We start from the raw sequence: 10,710 nt of genomic DNA, 5'->3' as shown, positions 1-10,710 counted from the left end.
GGAGAAGGAAAATGCAAAGAATCAAATGTATAAAAGATGAGGAGGATAAAGTAGAGAGGGTGGTAGGGGATGTGATTGGCGCAAATTGTCGAATAAAGGAGAGTGGATCCAATAAAGTTTCCTAGAATTATCTTTTCGGAAAATATTGGCTTGTGAGATATATATAATTTTTTGAATAGAAGTGAATGTGAATGTAGCTTGTTTGTACCCTAAATTCTTTTATAGATCTTGAATGAGTGCCCTGATATGATTTGTAAAGTGTTTTATATGCCCATTTATGAGATATTTGTTATATATAATAATTTAGACTTTAAATGAAGACAAGACTGATATAATTATCATATTTTTATCATGAGATATTTATTATATATAATAAGTTAGACTTTAAATAAAGTGAAACCGATTAAATAAATTGAGAGAGGATGAGTTGCTGATGACGAGAACTCTCTACTAGATAGTGTGAGGTAACAAGTGCAAGACTGTAACGTGAGACGATAGATTTCGAATAAAGTGAGATCTAAGAAATAATTATTATATTCTTATCATCGGTTCAATGTATATAATAGATTGGACTGAAAGATGCCATTTTTTTCATCATCACACATTTAATATGTATCCATGATAAATGCCCCTTATGTATCCATGAGTAAATGACCCTTATGTATTCACATATTCAATAAAATCAACCAAAATAACATTGTGAGCGAAGGAAAACAAGTTAGACATTTAATATGTATCCATGATAAATGCCCATTATGTATCTATGAGTAAATACCTATTGTAAATTCACACATTTAATAAAATCAACCAAAATAAATAATATGAGCAACGAATTCACAAATACAAAGTTTTATGACTTTGCACTTGTACATGCATCACTTGCCAATAAAGTTTTTCCTACTTCAAAATAAACTCATGTACATGCTAAACTCATCTACATGCTTCACAATGAAGTGGACTCTACTAATGCTTGTTGTGGACTCCATTGTGATGCTTTGGAAGTAAACTCTTTCTCTCGAGGCTTTGATGCTTTTGGCATATATGGACTCTTCTTTTAGAAATAGAATTTATCTACTTCCGAGCGTGGACTCACTTGTGATGGTTTGGACGTAGAATCCATTGGAGGTTGTGATTCTCCGAGCATATATTGAATCTCTTCTTTTGAGTGTGGGCTCGATTGTGATTCCTTGGGCATAGACTCCTCGAGAGGCTATGATGCTTGCAACGTAGAATGAATCTCTACTTCCACTCGTGGACTCTACTGGGATGCTTTGGGCATATACTCCCCTAAATGTTGTGATGCTTTAGCTGTAGATTGAGTCTCTACTCCCGCGAGTGGACTCCGTTCTGACATGGGCATATGTTGAATCTCTACTTTTGTGGCTGGACTTGATTGTGATGCTTCATGAGTAGACTCCTATAAAGGTTGTGATGGATTGGGAGTATATTGAGTCTCTACTTCCTCGTGAGCCTTCGATGCAGACTTGGGTGTCTCATTTACTTCAATTGGAGATGGAGAAATTATGTATCGAACGGTATGAGCCACAAATTTATATAGTTCTGCATTGAAATATGTAGACATTGAGGATTGTGAGACCTTCTTCACATCAAATATTTCATCGAGGAGCAACTTGCAGTTGTAGCACATTCTCCACCCACAACAGCTGTGTGCATCATGTTGCTCTACAACCTCGCATCTTTGTAAGTCCATTGCTTCTTGACACAAATTCCCAAACTAATAGAGATCTTGTGCAAATTTTGAATCCATGATGCAAACTTTACCATCTCGCATCTTGCATTAAAGAAGAATCTAAAGAATTGATTATTCCTTCTCTCACCGATTGCCTTCGAGTATTGCTGCAACTTTTCAAGAATAAATGTTTGCTCCATCCCTATCTATACTACCATGGCATACTACCATGGCATTGATAAATTATTTGTGAGAGAATGAGAGTTTTGAAGTCACAGAATGCAACCACGAATTAGCCAAATGTGCAAAATGCAATTATCAACAAGCAATGCATCACCCCCCTCCCCATCTTCTCCTACCCTCCCACTCATCTCCTCACCTACCTTATCCCCCCCTCTCCATGCCTCTTAAGAATTCCCATCCTCTATGAACATTGTTTAGGGGTGTGCTTGGGAATTGAGTTTGGGATTCTAAATGAGCATAGGTTTCAGTGTTTTGGGATTGTCACTTTTTCACAAATTTGTTGATGCAATTTCTCGATCTACCCAAGTTTCCACCATCTTTGCACATTGGATCATCCTCTCTTTTGGCACTCTAGTCTTTCAATATTTTGCTGTTACACACATTTCATCAAATTCTACTATGCACATTTCATCAAATTCTATTGTGCACATTTCATCAAATTTTGATGCAATCTCATGTCAAATTTGTCTCACAAGTTTCGGTTCAACATTCATTGGCATTTTTGAGTGGAATCAAGCCCTTCATTATTATGCAAATGGATAGATTTGAAAATTCTAACTCTATAGGTTGTCAAAATTTACCCTCATTTTGAGTAAGAGCAAAACTTTTTTATCCAAATGCCTAGGTTTTTTTGTTAGCACTCTATAATTATGTGGCCCTCTATTTTAGATCCTGCTTTGTTTTGTTGCATTTTATAGCAAAGAATTGGAGTTCTACCCATGGATGTAAGTCTCAAAGCAAGGTTGCCAAGACAAGATTTTCAAGTATTATATGCAGACATACTCAATCATGGTGGAAAGAAATAGTAAGAAATATTATGCAGATGTAGATCTAGTTGGAGGAGTTATGAACATCTCCTCAAAAAATGATCAGATTTTCTAGACTTTGAGAAGAAACAATTTTTATTAGAAGGTATGGGCAAGAATGCATGCTATGTCTAGGAATTGGCCCCCCTCATCATCATCTTCCCAACTCCCTCCACCTTCCCAATACTCTCTGAGCATGGTTCCCAATACTCCTTCTCTTTCTAGCATCGCACCACATTCCATGCCTAGCTAGGTCCTAGCTCCTTGCACACTCCTCCTACCACATTGGACACCTAGTACTTGGCACAAACTATTGTGCTTACATCGTTCACTACATACAAGATGGTCTCCATTTTGTCAAACCTTGTGCATGCCATCTATTAAAGGCAATGTTAGTAATTTCACTCAATCTCTATCTTCTCTTGAACGGATGAGTGGAATCACTAACATTATCTTGAAACTAGCACAAAATTAGAGAGCTATGTGACTTGTCACCACCACTAATAGCATTTTAGTACATTGATCTTCAAAGAAGGACCTAAACACAATCCAAGCATCTATCCATATAAAAGAAGGATTGGTTGCAAATGCTCACAAATGTTGAGAAACAACAAGAGAAAGAGTACAAATGTACTTGTGATGGCAGTGCCCATGAGTGGGTGGTTCACTACTCCTCAAGCTTGTAGAGAAGAATGTTTGTTGCAATGTTGTCTTGGGGTTCTTACTTTATATTACAAATGCAAGGTGTAAGCAACTTATTTTGAAACAGTTTGAGGCCAAAATTCCTCAAAACTTTAGAAAGCAGCCCTTTAAAAAATAAAGAAAAAAGTTTTAGTGATGGATTATGATGGAGTGATGGAAATACAACAGCAAATCTATAGATTGCTCATGGTTTTTTCCCCGATGGCCTGCTCACAACTAATGTTCATGCTTATCTCTATCACCATGCTACTGCTTGTCTCCTTCATGCTATCCATAATATCATCGCCAATCTCTTGCTCAATGCTTGCTTGTTTTGCTACAATACTTGTTTCTCATCATCCACCTACAAAGATGCGCTTGCGTTCCTCATCAATCAGCTAATTCGGCTTCTCATTCGGTCATCTTTGCTACCACAAAAATTAAGCCATGCCTTACTGTTAACACAAAGTACAGTCACCGATCGCAGGGGGTAATCACTGATTAGAGGTGATGACGATGCATGATCTACTTCAATGGACAAGCTCAGGGAGTTTGACCCCCAAATACCCAAAGGCCAATGATTGCAGACAATGTGCACATGTAAGGAGTACAACTCAAACTCAAAAGAGTTTGATCCCCAAATACCCAAAGTCCAAGGATTCTAGGCACAAGTTGTATGTTCCAGCTAACACCCAAGACCAAAGATTGTAGGCAACATGCACATTTTAGGTCTACGTCCACAGACATAGCCAAGGAGAACAGCTCAAACTCAGGGAGTTTGATCCCCAAATATCTCGAGACCAAAGCGTCCAAGCAACGTGCATAGGTTATATGTTCCTGCTGCAAGCTGTTGTTAAGTGTCTTGCGAAAGTTAAACCTCGTCACTCCAGGTTTTGAGCCTCGTTCACGAGGTTCGAGCCCCAAATGGCTTAAGATGTGAGGGCACTCAGGGAGTTTGAGCCCCAAATCACCTAAGCCTTGGAGGTGCGAGGCTAACACAAGCACTATTTGGCAATCAGTTAGGAACACCTCCTAATGCCAGGCTTGTCCCAAGCACTTCAATATGGTTAAGACAAGTGCTATTTCGCTAGTAGGGAGAGATGGAAAGAATAGCAATATGCCTTGGCACCACATTTTGGAGCATTTGAAGTTTGTTTTGATGCTTTTTAGTGTTTTGAGTTGATAGGAACCTAGTTTGTGAGATTGCTAAGGAGTATGTGAGGTCCAAACACATTAAAAAACAACAAAAATGAGGATTCTTGCTGAATTTCAAAGTTGTTTTATGTTCTAGAACTCACCCTTCATGAAATTTCACATTTTGGCTTGCAAAAAGTGTTTTTTCTTCAAGTTTTTTTCATTGTGTAGGTGAACTAGGTAGTGCAACACCCCCCTAGCATAACAAATCCATAACACAAACTCAAAATCTTCCAAAAATCCACAAAAATCAGTCGGTGACACTGTGTTTTCCTATCCTGTCGAGTCGGAGCCATATTGCTATCCCGCCAGTCAAACTGCATTGACCCAATGCCATAGAGCTATCCCACCGACCTAACCTCTAGCCACGGCCTAACCCGTCGCCCTGATTAAATGCGTGTCAGAGTTAGTATCCCACCGACCTGATAGTCGTTGACCCGTGGCCTTACAGCTACCCCACCGACCATTGCCATCCTACTACTCTACTGCCGGTGCGGTGAACCCACCCCCACGCCCGTGGTCATATCCATATCTCTCCGATCGTCGTGATACATTTATCTCGCCATCCATCATCATTCTTATTTCGTCGATCGTCACTATTTTTTTCGCCGCCCATCGTGATATGCTTGCTACGCCGATCGTCACGTTATGTCTATCACACCGCCCGTCACTATTCTTATTCTGTCGATCGTCACTATTTTTATTCCACCGCCTGTCACAATACGCTTGCTCTATCTATCATCACATTATGTCTATCACGCCACCCGTTGTCTTAACCCTATCCCTATGACTGTAGGGATACAACTTGCATCATATCCCGCCAAACACGTGGCAAGATCTATCCCACTGATCATCATGATACATCTATCCCGCCACCCGCCATCATTATTACTCCACTGCCCATCACTATACCAATGTCCCACTGTCCGATGCGATACCCTATCCCTCTTACCATCTCCATAGAGCTATCCCCATGACCATCGGGATAACTCTGGGGTACCACACGAATTAAAAATTACAAAACCTCGGTTTCTCCTGAGTGTGCCTAGTTGGAGGCCTCCCACATGCACTTGAGGCCTGGGAGAATTTTGTCCCAAGGATCGTGCACTGGAAGATAGTGCTTTGAGCTACGCTCAGCCCAACCCTCCGCCCTAGCTAGGGATTCGAAAGTTAGATTCCTAGCCTCCACTCGTTAATAGGCCCCCGACAAGAAGACATATCTAGCTCCGACGAGACAAAGAGGTTAGACGAAGTAATGCAAGAGCCCTCAGGTGCAAGGGCATTTGAGGCCCATTCACAAGTGTAGCCTCTCCCAACTCGCCTGCACCTTCGGCTGCATCCAGGTTGAGAAGCACATTCTCCAACATTTTTAGACGCTTAGGCCGAACAGAGTCAGCAAACATGGAGAATCCATTCGTTGGCATGTCTACAAGAAGGGAAGGTCCACAACATCCAGCTCCCAAACCACAGTCCGAGACGAAAACCACCTTCACAGACTCAGGACCCTCTGCCTATACAAGACCTCCCCAATGGGAACACATGGATGATGAAGATCCATGGATGAGGGAATTCCGAAGGCAAGACCCCAGCCGAGGGGATGCTAAGAACTTCCAAGCAGGCATGCCTTATGAACCCCCAATAGTCTAGGTGCCGCCAACCTTCGTCAACTATGGGGTACCACAGTTCCCGTCTTATCGCCCATTGCATGGAACTAACATTCCTGTGCCCAAGGACCCACCCCCTCTAGGAGTATGACCTGTTCCATCCATGCACCGACAAATTGAAGCCTTAGCACAACTATTCCAATGCGGGTACAAGCAACTACATGGGTACCACCACCAAGGCCAGCCTTGCGTCCTGTCAGGCTCACAGCAATGCCACCCCCACCAGTCGCTCAAACAATGTTAACATACGAGGCAATGCACATCTTGGTGAACGCCCTAGGAAGGGGGGCCACACCACCTCCACCCGCCCCTGTGTTTCCTGCAAGGACCCTCGAGAAGCTGATCCATAGCAATCTCCAAGTTAATGACTAAGTTCCTTGGAGAAGGAGACTCGGTCTCCCACATGGAGCGATTTGAGCAAATTTACGAAGCTTTTGGTGCTCCCAGAGACCTAGAAATGGCCAATGCATTTGGTCTCAGTCTGGATGGCAAAGCAGGCCAATGGTATAGGGCTCTCACCCCAAAAGAGAAAATCAACTGGGAGACATTGAGAAAGGCCTTTATTGTGGGGTTCGCCCCCAGCGACCATAAATGGAGCCCGATTAATCAATTATATGGGGTAAATCAGAACGATAAAGAATCCCTAAGGGATTACATTGCCAGGATCAAGAACCTTAATGCCCACTATAAACTGTATGAGTAGATGAGCGATGAACGATTGTTGCCCCCCTTCCTTATCGGATTGGCAGACCCGAAGCTACACGACCACCTTCTGGTGATAAATCCTACCTCCTTCGATTTATGCAACAAGGTGGCCATCCGCATATGTGACAACATGATCAATAGGGAAATTTTGGATAAAACCCTGGATCCCTCTAAATTAGCTCCATCAGTTAGGTCTTCAGGTGTAAAAATGGTTAAGAAGGAGACCAACGAGCCCAACGGCTTGGATATGAGTGAGCTGGCCTCCAACCTATGGCCTCCAACCTGCTAGATTAGCTAGGCCAGCAGTGGAGGACAAGAACCTCCAAGGAGGAGCAACCCCCACTTATTTCCATGGAGAGACTATGTCTGGTGTGGGGTATGCAATGGCAACCATCCCTTCAATGAGTGCCTATGCCTAAGGGCAAGGCCGGCACTCTACTGCGCGCGCACTGCCATAGGTGAATGTCCATTTCTGAGGTCCCTTCCCCAACCCACGTATCAAATGAGACCCCCATTAGCCCTAACGGCCCAACCTAACCCCCTGATCACACAGGCTGGTCTCGTGGCTAGTTCTACCCAGTATAGAACTCAGCTAGCTCTGTTACCACCACCCATATTGGGTCCGCAACCCCTGCTATCTCGTATAACCTCAGTCAATCAAGTTTTGGTAGAAGTGCCCAACAATTAGGAGGAAACAGATCTGGATCATGGACCTCACGATTATTACCCCTATGAGGAGGGAAGTGGCACCCTGATCCACTACCTCCCGCCAGAGGATCAACACGTTCCCGTATTCCAGATCGCCCCCATGAACGCAAGAGCAAGAGACCTAAACTCAATTGCTAGGGACCCCCACTCCAACACCTGCCAGGGTCCCCATAGAGCAAGTGAATGCCCCTACTGAGGTACTTTGAACCCTCTGGTGTCATGTTTCAAATGTCAGGGCCCACACTTCTTGAAGGACTATCCATATAGGGATCGTACCCCCGTCGCTCCAACCACAATCAACCCCACACCCTTGTGTGCAGGGTGTGGAACCGAGCATCTATTCCAGGACTGCCCCACGAGAAGACCAACCACCCCAATCATCCCTCCAAAGAGTACTAGCCTTAATCTACTTAGCATCGAGCAAGGCCAGGTGGCCGATGTGCTCCTACAAGTCATCATGAGGATGTAAGCCAAGGCACTAGGCAAAGCAATGAGGAAGCTCACAAGGAAGGTTAAAGGATCCCTAGCACCCGACCTCAAGATCCCCCCACATTCCCTAACCCGGTCCAAGAAGGCCATTCGGGTAGGTGACGGCCCTAACCAGGTGCTCATCCAGGACGGTTCTGATAAGGAGATAGCCACTCTAGCCACCTCCTCTGCTTTTGAACATGCTTCCATCCAAAGTGACCCCAAAGTGCCTCCCAGTCCAGAGGTAAATAACCCAGTGCAGGCCCAAGGCTTAGCACCCTTGCCCTCCTATAAGGAGACCTATCCTCACCCGATCTTGGAAAAGCAATATGTAAAAGATGCCCAGAACCTAGTATAGGACTGCCAAGCGAAGTTCGAGCATCGGCTCAAGGCAAGTAGAGGGTCAAATACTATTCATTTAGCCCACCTGATGGGCCACCAACGGGCGAAATCGCTCAAGGTGCTGGAAAGGGTGGAGGAAGAGGAACACCTCACCTTCAAGCAATCAGAAGCTACGGATCTGATGCAGAAGATGTTGTTACAAAACCTCCCAAAGGAAGGAGACTTGTACGGCTTCGAGGACATGCTGTCCATGGAAGAAGAAGCTTCACAAGAACCCTGTGATAGTGCTGGGTTGGTTGCCTTCCTATCGACAGAGGTAAAAATGCCGATCACCTCCATGCTAAGAGGAAATCCCATCCTATGGCACGATCTATCCAATTGGATGAGCAGTCCATACCTATCCCCAATCCCTGCCGACCCTAATCCCAACCAATCGACACCAAAAATGGGGCAGAACCTTCCTAAGGTTCCCATCAAAAAGCTGGGTCAGTACTTCAAAGGTGATGACACAAATGCCGCTATCCCCATAATCTCTCAAAACCAGAAGGTTGAAGCCCGCCTGGATGGGGGAGCGGGAGTGAGCGTCTGCACCAAGGAATGCTAAGTGAAATGGGGAAAAGCCGCACTCGAGCAGACGCATCTAGTAGTAAAGTTATCCGATAGGGGAACTGTCGAGCCCCTGGGAGTGCTTACGGGCATAAACATTAAGGTATTTGGATTCACGTACCGCATCAGGTTCGTAGTCATGGACTTCACTCGACAGCCAGGGTATGAAGCTATCCTAGGCAAGCCCTTCTTGTGAATGTCCGTACTTGTACATGACTGTCGTAATGATATCTACTTGTGGCACGAGGAGCAAACCATGAGAGTGGACTTGCACACCTACAAGGCCCACCCCCTGTCAAGACATCTCTTTGCCGCAGAATCCGCGCAGAATCCGACACCACCACCTGAACCACCTCTGTAAACTTATTCCAACCCTACGACGACAAAGAATAGGATGAGAAGGAGTCTGATGACTTCTGGTATGCACCTCTTCCTGAGCCAAAATTCTCATAGAACTGGATGCACATCTTAGCCAATATAGATGTCCCAGAAAGAGTAGGTTTTCATATCACTACTCCAGAGCTCAAGGGTCTGACCCCAGTGGTTCCCCTGAGAATGTTAAACATGTTCAAACCACGAGAGGTAAGCAAGGGAATCATGAGGGTAAAATCAGATCTCCAATGTCTATCCTACGTAGGTGCCATGATTGCTCACCACAAGTTCTCCTCCAACTGGGAAACTAGGGCGAGTAAGGTAACCTCCCCCATCAGCTCTATAAGTGCAATGGAAGAGCCCCCTTCAGGTCCCAAACCCCCTATATCCAAAAGTAACGCTAAAGCAAGCACGGCTAAGGCCAAAAGAACCACTGCCCTGGCAAAAATAGAGGAGGAAACTGAAGAAAAAGAGGACCTATGGCAAGTACCAGCCCATTACAAGGCCTACATGATTCAAGATCGCAAGATCTTATACCAACAAGCCAAAAGGTCTTGGGAAGACGAATGCTCTCAAGGGTATGACAGGCCAGCCCCGGTCAAGGAGGTAAACCTAGCCCTAGAAGGGCAGGACCCCCAACCTATGTTCATCGCCGACGATCTCACCCCCAATGAGAAGAATGCCTTAATAGCTCTCCTATGAGAGTACAAGGACTGCATGGCCTGGAAGTACACCGACATGAAAGGGATGCCTACCACAGTAGTGCAGCACACCATCCCCATGCTAGATGATGCCAGGCTCGTGCGTCAATGCCCCTACCCTATGAATCCCAAATACGCACTCATAGTGAGGGAAGAAATCTAGAAACTCATTGATGTGGGATTCATCTATGAGATTGTGCATACAGACTAGATATCGCCCATCGTAATAGTCTTAAAGAAAAGCGAAAACATTAGAGTATGCATGGATTTGAAAAAGGTCAATGCTACCACTAGATGTGACCACTACCCCTTGCCATTCACAGAACATGTCCTAGAAATGGTAGCCAGAAAGGAAGCATATAGCTTCCTAGATGGATTTTCAGGTTACAACCAAGTGTCGATCGCCTCGCAAGATCAACACAAGACCGCCTTCACAACCAAATGGGGTGTGTATGCAACCCGGGTGATGATATTTGGATTAACCAATGCCCCTTACAACCTTCCAATGGATATGATGATCACAGTATTCA

The sequence above is a fragment of the Dipteris shenzhenensis genome, chromosome 23 (genome assembly GCF_047967505.1).
Source record: "Dipteris shenzhenensis isolate YYH24624 ecotype China chromosome 23, Dip_SZ_1.0, whole genome shotgun sequence".
NCBI lineage: Eukaryota > Viridiplantae > Streptophyta > Polypodiopsida > Gleicheniales > Dipteridaceae > Dipteris > Dipteris shenzhenensis.
Note: the sequence above shows the minus strand (reverse complement) of the source record.